Raw genomic sequence first — 17,943 nt, 5'->3', positions numbered from 1 at the left:
CCCCCGGGCCGGGCCGGGCTGGGCCGGGCCTGGCTGGGCCGGGCTGGGCTGGGCGGAGCGCGGCGCCAGGCCCGGCCCCGGGGCGCGGCGCAGGGGGCGGAGGGGAAATGGCGGCCGCCCGCCGCCATCTCGCGGCTGTGGCGGGACCGCCCCGCGGCCGCGCGGGCCGAGCGGGGAGACGTGGCTCTGCCCGACTATATTTATATACACACACACACATATATATATAAAACATACATATACACACATATATACACGTGGATTCAACAGGACGATGTCTAGGCTGGACTGTGCCTAGATTATTGTTTTATTTCCCTCCTGTGATTCTGTGAGGGATTCCAAGGTCGCTCTCCGAGATAAGCAGATACTCCGTGCTGGCGCCGCAGGCCGGCGGGCCCGGGCTCAGTTTAGCTGCTTTCTGCGTTACTGTCCGCGTCCCACGGTGTTTGTGCTCTGGAAGGGTCTCCAGGTGGCTCGGGTTGCAGCTCCGCACTGTGCTGTGCATGGCCGTGAAAACAGGGTGAGGTAAAACGCAGGGACACCAGATGGAATTAGCTCCAGGTAGGAAGCTTTCCGGGAAGCTCAAATTCATAACTGAGTGTGTGCAATATTTCTTATGTGATCTCACCTTTAGAGAGTTTATCCCTAACGGGAAACATAGCCCAGCTCCTGCACCTGGTTTTCACCAAAATGCTGCTTTCCAAACACTTTTCCTGCTGGATTCTTTTACCGCCCAGGTCAAATAACTTACCCAAAGCTTTATGCCAAAGCTAAGGAGAAAGCACTTGTTCCAGAGGCACATGCCAAAGACAAACTTCAGGATGTATTTCAAGCATTCTTATAAAAGCACACTGATGTGCCTGAAGGGTTGTCCTTGCCTGCAGAAGCGAGTTGCAGACTTGAAAAGGTGACTTGAAACTGGTGACTTTAAACTTGCCTACAAATGTTGTAGGGTTGTCTGTGCAAAAACCGTGCTCCTGCTCGGAACAGGAGGCTGTTCCGAGTTAGGTAGATAGGGAAATACTTACTGTGCAGTTTGGGACAAACGATATCACTTACAGAGGTGAGCTATGCAACTACAGGTACAAAAAATCCCTAAACCTACGGACTTTTTTTTTTTTTTTTTTTTTCCAGTGAGTGACCTGCACCAACATCAGCAATAGGACAAGCAGCAGGGCCTTTTTGGAAACTCAGCACTTTCCTTGCTTATCTGGAAGTCAGGAAACAAAGGAAAGAGTTAATTCTTCGGGGCAGGCCTAAATCTTCACAATGTTTAATAATCTGGTAGTGTTGCACTAAACAAACAAGCGATATCAGCAGCACCACAGCAAGACATTGGAGATTTACTTGGCTATTTGAGGCTCACAGCGTGCTGTGCAGACAAGATCCAGTCAGGGTAGGGAGTATTGGCTTATAGGAAATGGGTTTATAATCACAAACTATTTCCCAGAGTGAGATCACACATCTATGAACCCACTTAATAGTATTTGTCTCTTGCAATTTCTAGAAGAGAGCTGCTACTAAAGAAGCAAGCAGACCAGTCCTCCTGCTGTGTGCGACCCTGCTGGCAGGTCCTCGTGCCGCTGGTCACCGACACATGCAAGATACTGTTCCTTAAAGTTGTCTGCATTCTTGACAGTTTTCAGAACTGACATACGTCTGAAAACGTCTCCTGAAGGAGAAGCCTGAGGAGGTCTGGCAGGACCTGCCGTCTTCGCAGCAGTTTGTATTCAGGACGTGGCTGTGTGCATTGTTCGTGGGTAAACAATGGCTGGGAGCACGCAGGAGACAACAGACCGCACGGACCCAGAACATACTTTTTTTTTGGAGGGCAGAAAGGCCTGAGGGAAGCAAGTAATGAAGGAAAGGAACGTCCTCAAGAGGCAGCGGCATGGTTCGTAGGACCTTTGGGTCTTACGTATTCATTGAACTAGCTCCTTTGTTCTTCATTTGCTTATTAGAAAATGTCACATTTCCCTGCTAACCAGGTCTTTCTTACATCCTTAGACGGTTTTGGTTACTGTCTCACTCCTTCAAGCATTAAAAAACTGCTTAGAGAAGATAAAAAAAAAAACTGAAAGCAGTCATAATCAGAGATTTTATTTTTATCACTTTATCGCTATCTCCAAAATGCATAAAGAAAATTCCACAAAGTAGCCTGGACACGTTGTTCACATTCAGCTGCAGGATACAGCTCCACAGGCAACCTCAGCCCTGCTTCCAGGGACATGCCATGCTGCAAGGGCATCCATTTAGGCTGAAGTTAATACTATGCTGAAATCAAGTGAATGGCTTGTGTAGAGATTTGATCTTTGGAAACAAGTTACCCTTTTGGAGAAAGGAAAAAAAAAAAAAAAAAAAGAAAAAAGGAGCACAATACAGTAGATGCTCCAGTGGGCTTGTACTGAGTCAAGATAAAATCTTAATGGCAAGTTTTAAACCATATCTGTGAATGACCCCTTGCTCTGCAAGACCAGGGAAGCACCTGAGCGATGGAGAATGAAAGGGGGCCCGAGATTCATTATGTTCTGTACCTCAGGTATCCAGATCTGGGGTCAACACAGTTCTCCCTTATAAGATTGGAAAATATGGCTGGGAAATTACTGTCTTGCTATGACTGAGAGAAGGAAAAGTGATGCGTGAAAAACTGGGAAGAAAAAGGAGAGAAGAAATGGAAAGATTTCAGAGGTGCCTGAAGCTCATTCCTGCTTATAGGAAATTGCACCCGCTTCTGCGTTGCATTGTGCCTGATGGGTTACAAGAATATTGCCTGAAATGGGGAAAAGACACTGAAATTGCACACTTTTTTTTTTCACCCAGAGCTTCCATTTACATACGCAATCCAATCAAAAATACTTCACTTTCTAAAGCAATTTTATTGATATGGTAATAATCAGATAAACTAATGGACAGAAAGGTCTCCAAGTTACAATTGCCATAGACATCAATTTTAACGACTACCTACAGATGCCAAGTTACAGTGATTTAGTATTTTCTCATATAATTGGAAGAAAAAAAACTCTAAAATATATCAAAGTATATGGATTCCTCTTCATTTACTAGAAATTAATTAATTCAGGTCAAATTGCACAGAAATACTTACAGAATGGAAAGATAGCAGTCTTTTAACTGACTTTGAATGCTGTGGAAAGCAGGCTTATTCAGTTCTTTTCATATGTTCCAAAAAAAATGTGCAGGGTTAAAAATGATATGATGCTCCTTTGGCATGTATTTCTTGCAGGCAATTACAGAAATAGAATGTAAGGATAATATAATTTAAATATTCTCTTTATTGTGGTTAACATAAATTCTGAATATATAGAACTTACCATATAAAGTTTGGTAACTGATATGGTATACGTGGATTACTTAACTTTCTTGAATAATACATCTGTCAGTAATGCTGACTGAAAATCAAAATGCAGCTTATTTTGTATCATGTTAATATTAGTTCATTTTTGCTTATCATCATTTGTTTTACTGGGCATTTTGGTATAGTAGAAGTAAATGAAACTTTTATATATGTTTACATATATGATATATATTTGTTCTTCTCAATACAAGTTGACTTTAATTGGAATAGAATGAAATTAGCTTGTTAGCCATTATCTTTTTCTGTAGTTTTTGTTGTTGTTCTTAATTTACATGTTTGGTGAACCTTGGGGAAGCAGTGGTATTTTAAACCAATGTGATTTAACCACAATAGAGCCACTTTCCATGTCCCTGGTACCTTACACCAGAGCCCCAGTGCACTTTTTCCAACTCTTCATCTATAGTCTTGGTTAAATCCTGTGGACTGCAGCCAATGAATTCCCTTCCATCTCCTGGGCAATTAGCTCAAAAACGTTGCTCTCTGGCTCCATCTTCTGTTTTGATTTTTTTTTTTTTTTTTTTTTTTTTAAATACAGCAGGGTAAGGTTCTTCTGAGTATTACAAGTCAAATTTGTTTAGAAGAGGAGGTAATCATGCTTGTCTGACAGTTGAGATAAGCAGGAGAAACTCGTGACCTGCAAGAGAAAGAGGACAGAGTGGGACCTCCTGCCAGCTCTGCTGGTTAGGTGTCAGATACTTGTGTCTGCAAAATTGTTACTTGGGTCAGGACAGAGCGGGAATGGCTACCTGAAAAAGCACCCCACTTTATGTCACTGGGCTATAAACAAAAATTTATATATAAAAAAATACCAAAAAGTTATATATATATATATGATCATGACATCATCTAGCAACGCAGTGATATCTGAAGCAAGTGGAAGTCCAACAGGGCTCCTGAGTAGGAATGGGAAAGTTTAAACAGATTGGTATCTTTGCAGAGAGCATAAAAACAGTCCTTTATAAAGTGCTCTGTAATAATAAGAGTGATGGGGGGATATAATCCCACAAACAGGCCTTTAATAAAACCTAGTGTAGGAGAGAAACTGCACTTGGATTCAGCACTTAAATTCTAAAGTGCTCAGCTGCCAGGGGGCCAGATTTCAGCTTCTGAGGCCTCTTCCTCACTCACCTGCAAAACCAAAGTACTCGTACACACACAAAAGAACCACATAAATAAGGTGAAAATGCTTGGCCACAAATACATCCACCTCTAGATGATCTCTAGAGGTCCCTTCCAACCTTAAGGATTCTATGATTCAGTAGCCACTGAGCACTGCAGCTTTTTACTCCCTTCCCAGTGTTCTCCTTTTCTGCTTGTTTACAACTAAATACTTTCCCTAAAACTCCAGCAATAAAACTCTACATGACATATAAAAGTTCTACACAACTGCAAAAATATGTGCTTAAAGTTTTATCTTTAAAACTTTAGAGTCTTTTGCAGTCCCATTTGAAACAGTGATTGCCTCGATAAGACAACTACTAAAACATTGTTAATTTCAGGTGCTACATCATTAAAACAAATAAATAATTCTTAGATATGTGAGATACAAGCATAGATGAATGCTTCATATAAAAAGGCAAACTTAAAGAATCAAAATGTTCTTTGAACATTTCACTTGTCCATCTTGAAAAAAATGCATTCTCAATTCTCACCTTTAAACATGTTCCTTATTTCAGGTATTTGTCACTCACACCATGAATAATAGTGCCTTCCACATTTCTAATAAATCCGATGTGCTCATTACAACAGCTTTATTCTGTATTTCTTGACCTTTCTCTTTATGCAGGCACTCCGAAAACAAGGACCTTCTCTAATTTACAGAGAAACCGACAGGCAGATATAGTTGAAGTTATGGAGAGAAAGATTGTACCGTAAAAATGTGCTTGGTAATAGCACTGCGTAGCATCTTACGCAGGAAAAAAAGAAAAAAAAAAAAAAACACTAATGCTCAGCTACCCTGCAAGTCCCGCTGGCTTTGTAGCTGACTGTGAACATGTGGGAACAAAAAAAGTGATGCTGTGTCAGTGTGTGGGCTGCAAACGAGAGCTCCTGGCTCACGCAGTTTGTCCCATAAGCAGTTCTTGCATTGTGTGCAGTCTTATTTCTGCTTCCTTTGTCCACATTGATCCAGCTATAGTTTTCACAGAATCACAGAATATTCAAGGTTGGAAGGGACCTCTAGAGATCATCTAGTCCAACCTTCCTGCTCCAGCAGGCACACCTAGAGCATGTGGCACAGGGTGGCATCCAGGGGGGTTTTGAAGACCTCCAGAGTAGGAGACTCCACAACCCCCCCCCGGGGCAGCCTGTTCCACTGCTCTGTTACCCTAACAGTAAAGAAGTTGCTCCTCACCTGGAGACGGAACTTCTTGTGCTCCAGCTTGTGGCCATTACCCCTCGTCCTATCGCTGGCCACCAGTGAGAACAGCCTGTCCCCTTCCTCCCTGCATTCTCCCTTCCTGAACTTATACACATTAATCAGATCCCCTCTGAGCCGTCTCTTCTCCAGAGAAAACAGGCCCAGCTCGCTCAGCCTCTCTTCATACGAGAGATGTTCCATTCCCTTAATCATCCTGGTTGCCCTTCTCTGGACCCTCTCTTTTCCTCACATTTGGGGCTTCCTACCTACATGGGATCTGTAATCTAATTCACTGCCTTTATGCTCTAATTCTCTGATCAATTATTCTTCAAAGCTCTTTATTCTCGTATCTCTCTAGACCTCAGGATTTCAAATCTTTCTTCTATAAATTTTCTTTTCCCCTGTGGCATTGAAGAATCATGGAATATCTTCGGTAAATACATTTTCTGTTGGAGAATTATTAACAAATAATCTGTGTGCCTGAAAGGTAAAACATATTTCTCTTCCATGATGTATTAACTGTACAAGCATTTTGAAGTACCTCGCTTTTTCTTGTCTTTAAAGTACACAGTTAAGAACACATCCAGAGAGATTCAAAGAACACACACTTAAAACTTCTTTCTCTTAATTTTCCTGATTTTTCTCACTTTGCTACCAATCTCATGACCTTACATTTGGAGTTGTTAGGCTTCCAGTCATCCTCCTTCGAGTTTTGACTACCATATATCAAAGTCTGCTCTAGTTTTCCTTGCTAAAATGGGCATTAGAAGGAGCAGCGAGGGAATATTTTACAAAAACACACACATAAATATTTACATATATAGACACAGCTTATGGACAAAATGATTCTAATACTGCTACTACTAACTTCTATCATCATTTTGCTAAGTATTTTTTTGATAGGCACTTCTGGGAGCCGAGCAGTTTTCTAGGAGTCAAGCCATTTTGTAGAGGATCTCTGACTGCAATTATATGGAAAGGTTCCTATTGTACTAAAGCATCTGAGTCTTCAAGGAAGTAGGTATCAATAAGATACTTCAATAAGATGTCAATTTTCATTGATTTAATCCTGTGACAAAAGATTGATTTAAAAGCATGTTGTTCCTTCCTGAATCAGCGTGGATAAACAACTCCTTTCTGTGGAAAAGGAAGTCCCGGAGGAAGTTTGACAAGCAGCAAAAAGCAGAAGTTTAACTGCATACAGGGGGCTTATGACTCAGTATTGTAGCCTGGAATTTAAAAACGTAGTAATAACAAAAGAGAATTGCAGATTGTCTATTCAAACGTTTTCATAGCTTACTCTGTGCAAATGCTGGGCCAGGCACCTTTGTGTTTGCAGGCAGGTCGGCATTTCTGCCCCGCACTCAAATTGCTCCTCAGTCTGGGACCCAGACAGACATCCCGGTGAAACCCCACGGAGATGGGTCCTATTGCAGATGCTCTGTGGAGCATTTGCTTCCCTGACTGCTTCATGGCCATTGCTGATAATATCATTTTTATTCTAGATAGGTTACTGCCAGAATGTGCTTTGAACATCTTGCACAGTAGCAGGCCCATATGTCTACAGTCAGAATCTGCAGTTGGATTTTGAAGAGATAATCATATCCAGCTTGGTTCGGTTGCCTTGGGGAGACATCCTTTGGGACAGCACCAGGTATGGAAAGGCTGGTGCATTCCAGGACAGGCTCCTAATGAAAAGATTCATTAAAATGGGTACAAATCTCTTTGTTGCAAATTTGCAAAAAATTGCAAGTGCTCTAGAGAAAAGAGGCCACATGTTTGAAGGGGGGAAAAAGAAATAATTATTTTATATCTATATACTTCTATACTATATATCTATATCTATAACTTGATGATCTCCTTGTGTGAAGCGGTCAGCTGATAGTAGCATCAGTTCTGTGAAGACTGAGGAAGAGGGAATGTGCATCCTGTACCTCAGAAGGAAGACAAGGAAAGACCAGATGGAAAACAAAGAAAATCTGAGTCGGCCCATCTGGGAGTGACTGAAAAACAAAAAAGTTCTGACATTCTCAGTAGTTCAGATTAGCCCCTGATGGTCGGGTTAACTGGAGCCAGAGCAATCGCTGTATTGTACGATTCATATGAGCATGGGAGGATTTCTACACAGAGGCCATGCAGCAGAATTGAATCAAAAGGAAAGGTGCTTGGAAGGCTCCACGTGAGGCCAAGCAATGCTCTGAAGTCAAAAGAGCACATCTGTTGTTAGAGCATTCCCAGGAGTAGGAAGGAACCAGGCAATAGTTATTTTTCCCTGAAGCACTTCAGTCAACAAGAAATGTAGCAAGAATTAGTTGCATTGGTGCTTTTGAAGTGTTAAACTGTAAGACACTAGAAGAAGGACAGAGACTCCTTAAGAGCATCTACTGACTGTCAAATCCTGGCAATCTCTAGATAAAATCTATAAACACGTTTCTCCATTTGAAAGCCAATTGGGGACCACACACACACATATTAGAATATATATATATATATATGTATATATATATATAAAATAGAAGACCCTGAGTCCAAAACTGTAGCAAGAGCTGGTGGTACCTGCACCAGGACAGCTCCAGCAATATTGCTTACTAAATGGGGCAGCAATGGATTCCGACGCCAGTGTGGCCCAGCTTGCACCACAGAGCCAGCTTTTCTTCCTCTACCTAAGGAAGTGCAATGATAGGAAAGTGCCTTTGGCACAGGGTGCCTTTCTGCACATTTGGTACCTCCCAACCACAACGACCCTTCCGTTCCGTCACGACAGGGCCTCTCAACCACAAACTTGGCCAGTGTCCTGGCAGGCGGCACCGCAGCGCAGGAGGAGCTGGCAGCGGCGCAGGAGCACTCGTGTGCCGACAGTCACGGCGTCCCGCAGACAAGTATGGCCCATGCTCTCCAACATATGTGTTCATGTTCTAGAAACTTGGCATCTGCCTTGCTAAATCCATCCACAGGGATATTGAGCAGGTCTGTGTCAATCAGCTTTCAATTCCTCAATTCCCTTCCTGCAAAAGGAGGGCCACAAGTTCTGGGCTGTCTTACATCCTCTCTGATGCACTCCTGCCTGATACTCTTCTTGCAAGCATGGGATGACTGGAGAGAGGAAGAAAAAGCAGAGAAAAAACAGGACAATTTTCTATGAGAGGAATGGGCTCAATCCTGACCTGAATAGGGAGAAGGAAGGAGAGGGAATGGCTGTGCAGCTGCAGTGTGATGCTGGAGCAGGTACCACTCACTAACCAGGGCTGCGCATCTGGCAAGGGGTCCTCAAAACCCTCTTGCACAGCCACATTTGCCGTACGTGTGAAGGTGGCTCAAAGGCACTTTCGATCATGGACTTCTCTAAGTATCTTATCTATCTCTTCCCAATTAGAGGGCTGACTGTCAATTCTGGATTGTACTTTTAAAGTATTTTTGTTTTGAAATTATATTTTGATTCATTTTCTTCTTTAAATTTATATTCTCATGTTCTCAAGAGAATATAAAAAATGAAAATATATGCACTTGTATGTATGCATACGTGTACGTGCAGATTTAAAGGAAATTGAGGGAGAAATACTGTTTCTGACTAGATACAACAATTCTGAGGGGAAAATTACACACTCGCTATGCTGTTGGTAATGAGTAAGAGGTGACATTCTGCCCTAGTGCTGACTTGTAGCAGAAGAGATTAAAATTTCTTGTATCATCAGTAGCAAGAAATCACTGGGCTGTACTTAGAGAGGTCATTAACTGTCCAGACATCTGTTGGGCAACAAATTCTGCTCAACGTAAATCATGAAACGGTTCTTAAATTATGCAGAGGATAATTTCACAATCCAGAAAACAGAGAATTCAAGCAGAGAAAAAAACATATAAGACCTCCTTATTGCCAACTAGGGAGGAATTCACTACGATGTCAGAATTATAGGGAAGTCTGGCTCTAGTGACCGTGCTCTACTGCATGGCTACCGGTGTGCGGATGCAGACGATGGTCACAGTTACAGTTTCTATACTGCACCAACTGACATGATAGTACACTTGTCCATATGAAGTAGAGGAATGCTGTGCCAGTGCTAACTAGCCAAAGGTAAAAACTGCTAATAGAGATTTAATACAATGCAAACCATGCTAAAACGCGAGTAATAGATTGCAGGGAAGCAGGAAACAAGGAGCGGATGCAGCCATGGAATAAATGGTGTTACAGTGGAAACAGGCTGGAAATTCCAAACAACATTTAATTAAGCACAGCAGATTGTAATTCCTCTTAAAATAAAAAGAAATACTACTCCAATCCCCGTGATTTATTTTTAGCAGCTGCTTGGCAGAGGATCAGAAGTGAGCCCAGTTCTGCTGCAGGGGTCTGTAGGTGAGTTGAAGGGCTGTCTCTTACCTCTGACATGAGAGCTCCAGTGATATCTGGCAACCTTTGGAAGCTTTTGCTGGATCGGGAGTTATTTATTAGCTCCTGCTGAAGTCAGGCATAGAGGGCAACCAATCATCTCCAGCACAGAGAGGGAAGAGACTTGTCAGGGCAAATGAGGAGTTTGAGCTTTTTTTCCCCTTAGCCAGTCGATGAGAATACGGAATATCTCAGTAGAGATGACAAGAAAAAAATGTGACTTTTCCTAAAAGATAAAACAAGATAAAAAGGGCCTGAAATAAGAATCAACTAAGGAAAAATAAAAGAGAATACCTTGAAAATAGCTGAAATGGATGTAATAGTCAAAGGCTCATTTTTTGTCACCTTTTGTCACCTTTGCATTATTAAGTAACGTCTTCCTCCAAAACCACAGTTACATAAATCAGTTGTGTATTCACAACTCACAGACCAATCAACATGAATCCATGCAAGGATGTCCCAGCCCTCGGAAAACTGGAATAGCAGGTAGCTTAGAGGAGGAAAGGAGCAGAAGCAGCTCAGAGATAACGTCACACTCCTCACAGAACCAGTGCACACAGAACACGTTGTCGGACTGAAGCGTACACTCCGTAACCATCTGTCTGAATTATAGCATGAGCTTCCTTGGACTTTTTATTTTGGATCAGTGCTTGGAAAATAACCATAAACTATATCGCCTTACAATGGCTTACAAGCAGGAAAATATTAGAACGGGTTCTGAAACATTCATGGCTTTCCAAGTGCAACATCACAAAATCCAAAGCCATCTCCAACAATCAAATGCTCATTGCTGACCAGGACAGCACAGTTTGGTCGTGACTGTATTTACAACTAAAGGCTACACTTATCACTCAAGGTTCATTATAAGCCCGTCTCAACTCTATTCTTTTTCATAATCAGAAATGCTTTTGTAGTTTCAACCAGGTAAAACTCACTCTTTTGTGCTTCTCAGTGTCATGCTGTAAGTGTCCTTCCTTCCCATTAGAAGGACTTCTAAAACAAGACACTTTTCTTCCTGCAAGATGGTGCAGGAGAATTTGCCCACTGTGGCATCAAGTTTTCTGTACGAGACCCAGAACTACTATCACAGACAGGCCTTTGATTAGGACTTCAATGTGCGTATAAAAGTAGAAAAAAACCTCTCATAGAAAAGGTACAGCTAAAATGAAATAACATGCTCAGAAAATAGTCCCAAACACACAGCCCAAGATGTCTAAAGACAGAGAATACAGATTTCTTCTCGGAATGAAAAAAGCATTTTTATCAGCTTTGCTTTATCCCAAAAGACCTATGCTGTTGCTTTATAGGTCTCTCCTTTTTAGTGATTTCCAGTTACCTCAGAGTCGAGATTTGGTGAGTTTTCATCAATTGCTAAGCGCTGAAAGACAGAGCCACTGACACCAGACATGCCAATGGCTTTGTGCATAGCAACCAAGCAAATCTTTCTTTTTTCTTTGTGGGTTTTGGTTTTAGGCATCTTTTGATGGCACAATAATCACTTTTAGAGTAAAGGCTAGATAATAAGACTTCTATAGTGTGCCAGTAATTTACAGAAAAAAAAGCTCCCAGCTGTCAAATATTGCATGGGGGTGTGCTGCCTCCGTGGAAAACAACTTGGAGAAGAATAAACAGAGAGATCTGGAGAGATCTGGAGAATTTGAAGATCTGGAGATCTTCCAAACCTGCTTGGATACAATCCTGTGCTCCATGCTCTAGGTGACCCTGCATGTGCAGAGGGGTTGAACTGGATGATCTCTTTAGGTCCCTTCCGACCTTAAGGATTCTGTAATTCTATGAATAATTTTGCCCTGTTGCTTTCAGACTACAGTCAATACACAGGCCATAAATAAATAATTACTTTTTTTTTTTTTTTTAATTCTTTCTCCCTTGGAAATACTTGAAGAATATCTTTTAGCTGTAGCCACATTATACTGCAAGCTGCCTGTAGCTGGAATTGGTGTTCCTTAACTACTTGACTGGTTAAATAAATTCTGCATGCCTGGATCTGGCATCCATGGCAATAGAGTTACGTTGCTACACTACATAAGGCGCAGGAGAGCCCAGTGCTGCAGAAGGGATATGATTTCCTGGGCTCCCGCAACCTTGTGCTGTGGGCAGGAGGGAATGCTTGAAGGAACAAACAAAGGGAAGCCCTGGAATGGTGACAGACAGGACTGCTCAGGTCACTGCGTATGGGCAGGGCACTAGGATGCAAGGAAAGGTTTCTTGCCAGTGGCTGAACAGCTTATCTGAAAGATGGTTAAAAAATGGTGTCGTGACGGAAGATTAGCTCAGTTTTGTTCCTGTCAGCTTGAGAGAAGCCTAAATGCCAACACGGCGCACTACATGTGCCCGGGTGAAAGGCTGGATTAACCCGTTACAGCAAACGCTGGAGCTTCCAACCACAACCAGAAATGCAAGAAGAGAAAACTGAAGAAACCCCAGGCAGACTGCTGCAAATAATGCCTCGTGTCTCGAACCATCTGCTGGCTGTAACTGTTATCTCTAGCCCGCTCACAAGGAAGCAGTACTTTTTTCACTGGCACAACAAGCAAAGGTCTCTCAGAGCCACTGTTCTAGCGGAGACAGGAAACTCTTCCCATTTTCAGGGCTCGGGCACAGTGGGGAGAAAGCTGGGAAGCCTGGGGCAGCATTTCCAGGGCACTGCGCTGTTACCGGGAACCGAGCGGAATGGCGCTGCCTGCTGCTACCGGCATCTCGAGGGACAGAAAATAACTTCAGAAGAAAAAGAAAGTGACAGGCAAAACAAGCCCGGCTTTCATGTGCTACAGGGGGTTTTCTCTTCTCTTTAGGTCTCAACACTGGTCGCTCACATACCCACAGGACAGCACAAACCTGGAGCCCTGCAGTCAGGGCAGGTTTTTACTATTGATCCTGCCTCGAGTGAAAGGAGCAATAAAACATGTCAAGAAGGATATGTAAGAAATGTAGGTTAATTTACTTTCTCATATGTACTACCTTAATACTACTGTATTTTTTAAACATTTGTTTTAAGCAGTTTAAGCAGTTTTCTCCATGTTAAACTTAAGATTCTCCCTGAGTACCAAACAGAAAAGGTTAAACACCTTTAATAAACACTTTTAATAGTGTTTAACCTGTGTTAAATTGTGTTAAAACTGTGTTTAGCACAGGTTAAACACTATTAAATGCATATGGAGACATCACACTAAAAACCTTCAATCTAGGGACCATAATACTAAAGGAGAAGCTTGTATCAAACGTACAATTTAATTTGAGTTTAATGACAAAAGCTTCCTTATCTCTCATTCAGGTGCCTTGAAACCTCTCCATCATTAATAAGGTGGCTTCCCTTAAATGTCACAGCATAGATGGTCCTTAAAGAGTTTTTCCTCTGAAAATAATTTTATCATGTACCTCTATCATAACATTCTTGGGAGTTATGGGAAGCTCTTAAAGGATTTTACAAATATTAATGAACTTAGTCTTTCAGTACCCACATATTCACTCCTAATCGTTAGAAAACAAGCTACATGAAAGCACTGAACTACTATAATCCCCATTCCCTTGCAATTCCATATGAGCTACATCCACCTGGCCTGTACACTGCTGTTTGCTGTAGTTCCAACGCTGAGCCAGGACACAGCAAAAGATTTGGATGACTGAAGTGGTGGTGGGGAATACCAAAATCCAGAGGAAGCTTCAAAGGCTCTGGGTTTCTCACTCGGAGAATAATGAAAATGAGGCTGTTCTTGAAAGTGGGCCAAGAGAAGCCAGAATGTGACTTCGTTTAGAGGCCATCACTCCGCAAGTAGTGCCATTTCATGGTGTTCTCATGTCGGGAAAGCCAAAACACAGACTTTTAAAGGGTCCTAGGGTTTCAAAAGCAGGCAGCTGGCTCGGCAAGTCTCAACAAGCAAACAAAAAAATAGACGTTTTCGCTCAAAGTCCTAGAACACACATAAAAACTCAAGATCCTGGTAGCTTAATCTCGCCTCAGCTGTACCTCTGCTCAAAGCCTTGCTAATACTTGGAAAAACTGAACCAGGATGAGGGGGAAGGGTTCTGTAATAACGTGGGAATTACAACGAATGAACTGCCATTGTTGCTGTTCTGTAGATAGTAAGTCCCCATGATTTCCATTGACACTAAAAGGAACAAAACAAAACAAAACTATCTTGTCTTCGACTCTGAAAATCTACCTGTGCTTTTCTAGAAAAATCCCTGGGCTTACATCTCAGCTTAGCCCAGTCTTCCTCAGTACTTACTCATTCTAGGTTGAATATTGTACGTTTTTCCTTGAATTGCAAGGAGGGCTCAAGTCCTCCTTGGCAATAACCTGGGGGGAAGTAGGGTTGGAAAACACTGAACTGAAATTAGTGGAAAAGCAAACACACACCCAAAACCAATAATAAACTGCCAGAGATATATATGTAACATACGTGGAAAATAACATTTTGTATATAAAGAAGGCAAATAAAATGAACGCACAGAGCCTGGCTAAAGGAAGACTAAAAGGATTAGGATACATGTATTTAAAGATAACAAATTGAGACTCAGCATGCTCTTAAAGGTTGTATACTATGATGACGAGCAACGACATAAAATTAAGCAATGGAAAATTTTAGACCTTTAATTGGGCAAAACAAAAGTCTTATTAGGGACAATCTAGTAGGCTATGGAATGGCTTTCTAAAGGAAGCAATGAAAAAGTTACTCTGTGTCATTAAACTCAGCCTGACCACGATCTTGAAATAAACTTCATGAAACAGTTCTGTAAGGAGGAGGCAAGCAAAAAAAAAAAATTGCAAACTCCACTTTCAAGATCTGTTTGAAGTTTTTTAACATGATATCTTCCATTCAAGTTTTCTATTTAGGAAAAATAATGCTAGCAATATGTGATGATACAGAAAAAAAAAAAGACAATTGCACAAATATAATTTGGGAGAAGGTTAAGAAATAACCTAGTAACAGCAACTGATTCCAAAGTATTTTTGGTATCATTTTTCTCAATTGATTTTTTTTCATATTCAAATTTATATCTGAGCTTTGCTTTATGGACTTAGCATTTAAAGTTAAAGCCAAATTTGCATTTTAATTCTGTTGTTGTCCTCAAATGGACAGTGGCCTCTCTGGAGATGAGAAAATGAGTGCTCTGAGCCATACATGTGTTTCTATAATCCCTTAAAAATAACATAAACAAAATCTGTGTATGAAACAATCTGGGAAATAAGTATTTTCTATATCTTAAATCTAGACCGGTAATTTTATCCATTATCACCATAGCAAAAGTATTGCTTCAGACAGAGATGGCTGGGACCATTCATTTAGATTTAAGAGAAAACACAGAACTGTCTCATTTAGACTACACGTGGAGGATAAATTTGCCCACTACATAAAAAAGCTGAAACCACAGAAAGATGCATCTGTTTTCACAGGGACAGGCTCGAGCTCTCTCCCTGCTCAGCTGTGTCAGCTCTACCAGCAGCGAGCAGCACCACGAATATCGCTGCATTTTGTTCCTCCATAGCAAGGCCCTTGTGCACGTTTACAAGCACCGCTCTCATGGCAGTGCTGACCATTAAGGCTCTGGCATCAAGAGGCCCACGTGCACTTTAAGACTTGGGCTGATTAACTCTTTCTTAAAGAATTTCTCAGCATTAATCAAATTGGCCAGCTCCCAAAACCGAAGTACCGATGCCTACCACAGGCAATACAAAACTAACCTTCATCCTGCCCTATAGGGGATCTAATACAGATCCGATATATTTATATATACAAAGGAGCAGGAAGGACGGGATGTTCCACATGGCTTCAAAGATAAGAGCAAGAAAGCACATATAGGAATCACAAAGCTTTCCTGCTTGTATAAACCTCACTGAAACTGCACATAAGTTTTGTGCATGAGGCTCTTTCAGCGGTGGCAAGCGGAGGGGGCCGGGGCAGGCGCAGCGCGTTGCGTTGCAGCGAGCCCGTGGCCGGCTCTCCTCGTGCTGCTGCACAACTCGTGCTGCCTTGGGACTGTGCCCGCCACTAAGGGTTAACGCCTTCTCCCTTGTCCCTCTCTTAGCTTACTGGTAGGAAAAAGAAAAATCAAAAATTCCAGCTGACCTTCCAGGATTTATGCAAAGTCTCCACATCTCAGGCTGTTTCTCACAGTGATGTTTTCCTGGTGTGGCAGTGTTATAAGAGCGCCGTTGCCTTCTCATTCCCACCCCCCTCCTCCTTGGGAGACGGCTACATTCCAGAAGTTTCCCGTTTTTACAACGTTCCTCAAGAAGATGCCACATGCTTGGCAATGAAGAGTGCTGTTATTTTTATTCCGACGGTCAAGGAAACATCAGCGACGCACAAATAGAAGGCAAGATGGCACGTCTGGAGGACGTGCCAATCTCGGAGGTTTAAAGAGAAGCCAATTAGAGGCAGACAACACAGACGTCCTCTACATCACTCCCAAATGCAGCTGCTAATCCCAAGGCACGTTTCATTAAAGCAGCCTTTCCTTAACAGCTCCAATCCCACCACCTTCAGGAGCTGATTACTGGCCCAGCAGTAGGAAGTCTTGCTGGCCTTGGGAACAGCAAACCTGACCGAGAAGCAGAAGGTACCTGCCGCTTTCCGTGGAGAACGAAGGGAAGAAAGGTGCTCCAGGAGGGATCTGCTGATGGAACGCCCATCTCTCCGGAGAGCCCAAATCTCTTCTTGCACGATGGGGCCTGGCATGCAGCTGGATTCCAGCAGCACCTGCTGCTTTGCTTCCTCTGGCAGCAGGGGCTCGGATTAGATGTGGACCCGAACAGTCTTGCTGCCAGTGACAGGACACGCGGCCACTGAGGGAGCTCCAACGTCGACCTGCAGAAAACACGCCCAAGAGGCGGTGGGGGAGCGCGGGCCCGGCCCTCCTGGCACTGCCAGCCAGACACACAGTGAGAAATACCCACAGAGCAAAAAAGTGTTACTTATTTGCCAACCTCGTTACAGTATTTTGTCATCCCAGGCTCCAAAGATTGGGTCTTTTTCTCTCCACTTTGCACTGGAGACTCCTTAGCACCCTTGGATGGACAACAGAGCTGAAGGGAATCCCTCACTTGAGCCCGGTGCCTTGGGTCACAGACCCGGCCCCAGCAAGAAAGCCAAAACAATCTGCTCGCAGGCACAAGAATGCACACGGATCTGCAATGGAAATATGGCTCCTATCCCTCTCTCCTCAGCCTTCCTAGAAGCTAAAGGCTAATTGTTCATTAATCTTAAAAAAAGCAAAACCAAAAAGCCCAAGCCAGCTCTTTCCTAGAAAAACAGAAACCTTGTGGAAAAGCAAGGTGGATCAAACCAGAACACTGCTGCTATTTTCATGTTTTAAGGAGAAGAAAGGAGCACGGCAGCTTCATACCCTGACAGAGCAGGGGCTGGAAGAGCACATCACCTCAAACCAGGGAAAACTATCCCACCAGAGAGGAAGCCGAGCATCCTCCCGAGCGGATTATGTTGAAAAACAGCTTCAGAGTTAGCCTTCCAAGGCTGGGAGAGCATAAGCAACAGGGACAACTGCCAGGGAAAGGACAAACCCCAAACAGCCACCAAGAGCAGGGATCTTGGTCGTTGAGTGGCTGGAAACACTCCACGGTCGCGGGAGCGTGTTCGGAGCCAGGGATCCCAGTGATGTTACTGCTAATCTCCGGCCGTGCGCTGGGGGAAAAGGTCACTGCTAAGGCCAATGTGTTTAACATGTTTTTCTTATGGGAGGGGGGAACCGGTCCAGAGCCCCGGGAGTTTATCACGCTGAGGCCCCGCTGGGGCCGGGCAGGGCCCTTCACGCCTCAGCGGGGCGGGCGCCTCCGGGCCGGGCCGGGCC

General features: G+C 43.0%; 1 long non-coding RNA gene across 1 annotated transcript; it reads right to left on the bottom strand.

Moving 5' to 3' along the window:
* Window positions 1–2,960: 2,960 nt before the first annotated feature.
* LOC112959333 lies at window positions 2,961–16,985 on the bottom strand. The gene is made up of 2 exons (XR_003251599.1): window positions 16,700–16,985; window positions 2,961–4,007 (listed from the first exon to the last, which is right to left on the bottom strand). It is a non-coding gene; the product is annotated as an uncharacterized LOC112959333 (long non-coding RNA).
* Window positions 16,986–17,943: the final 958 nt, after the last annotated feature.

This window comes from Nothoprocta perdicaria, unplaced genomic scaffold, assembly GCF_003342845.1.
Source record: "Nothoprocta perdicaria isolate Ctin4 unplaced genomic scaffold, notPer1 scaffold_98, whole genome shotgun sequence".
NCBI classification, from domain to species: domain Eukaryota; kingdom Metazoa; phylum Chordata; class Aves; order Tinamiformes; family Tinamidae; genus Nothoprocta; species Nothoprocta perdicaria.
Note: the sequence above shows the minus strand (reverse complement) of the source record. Positions and strands in the feature narration are given on the sequence as shown.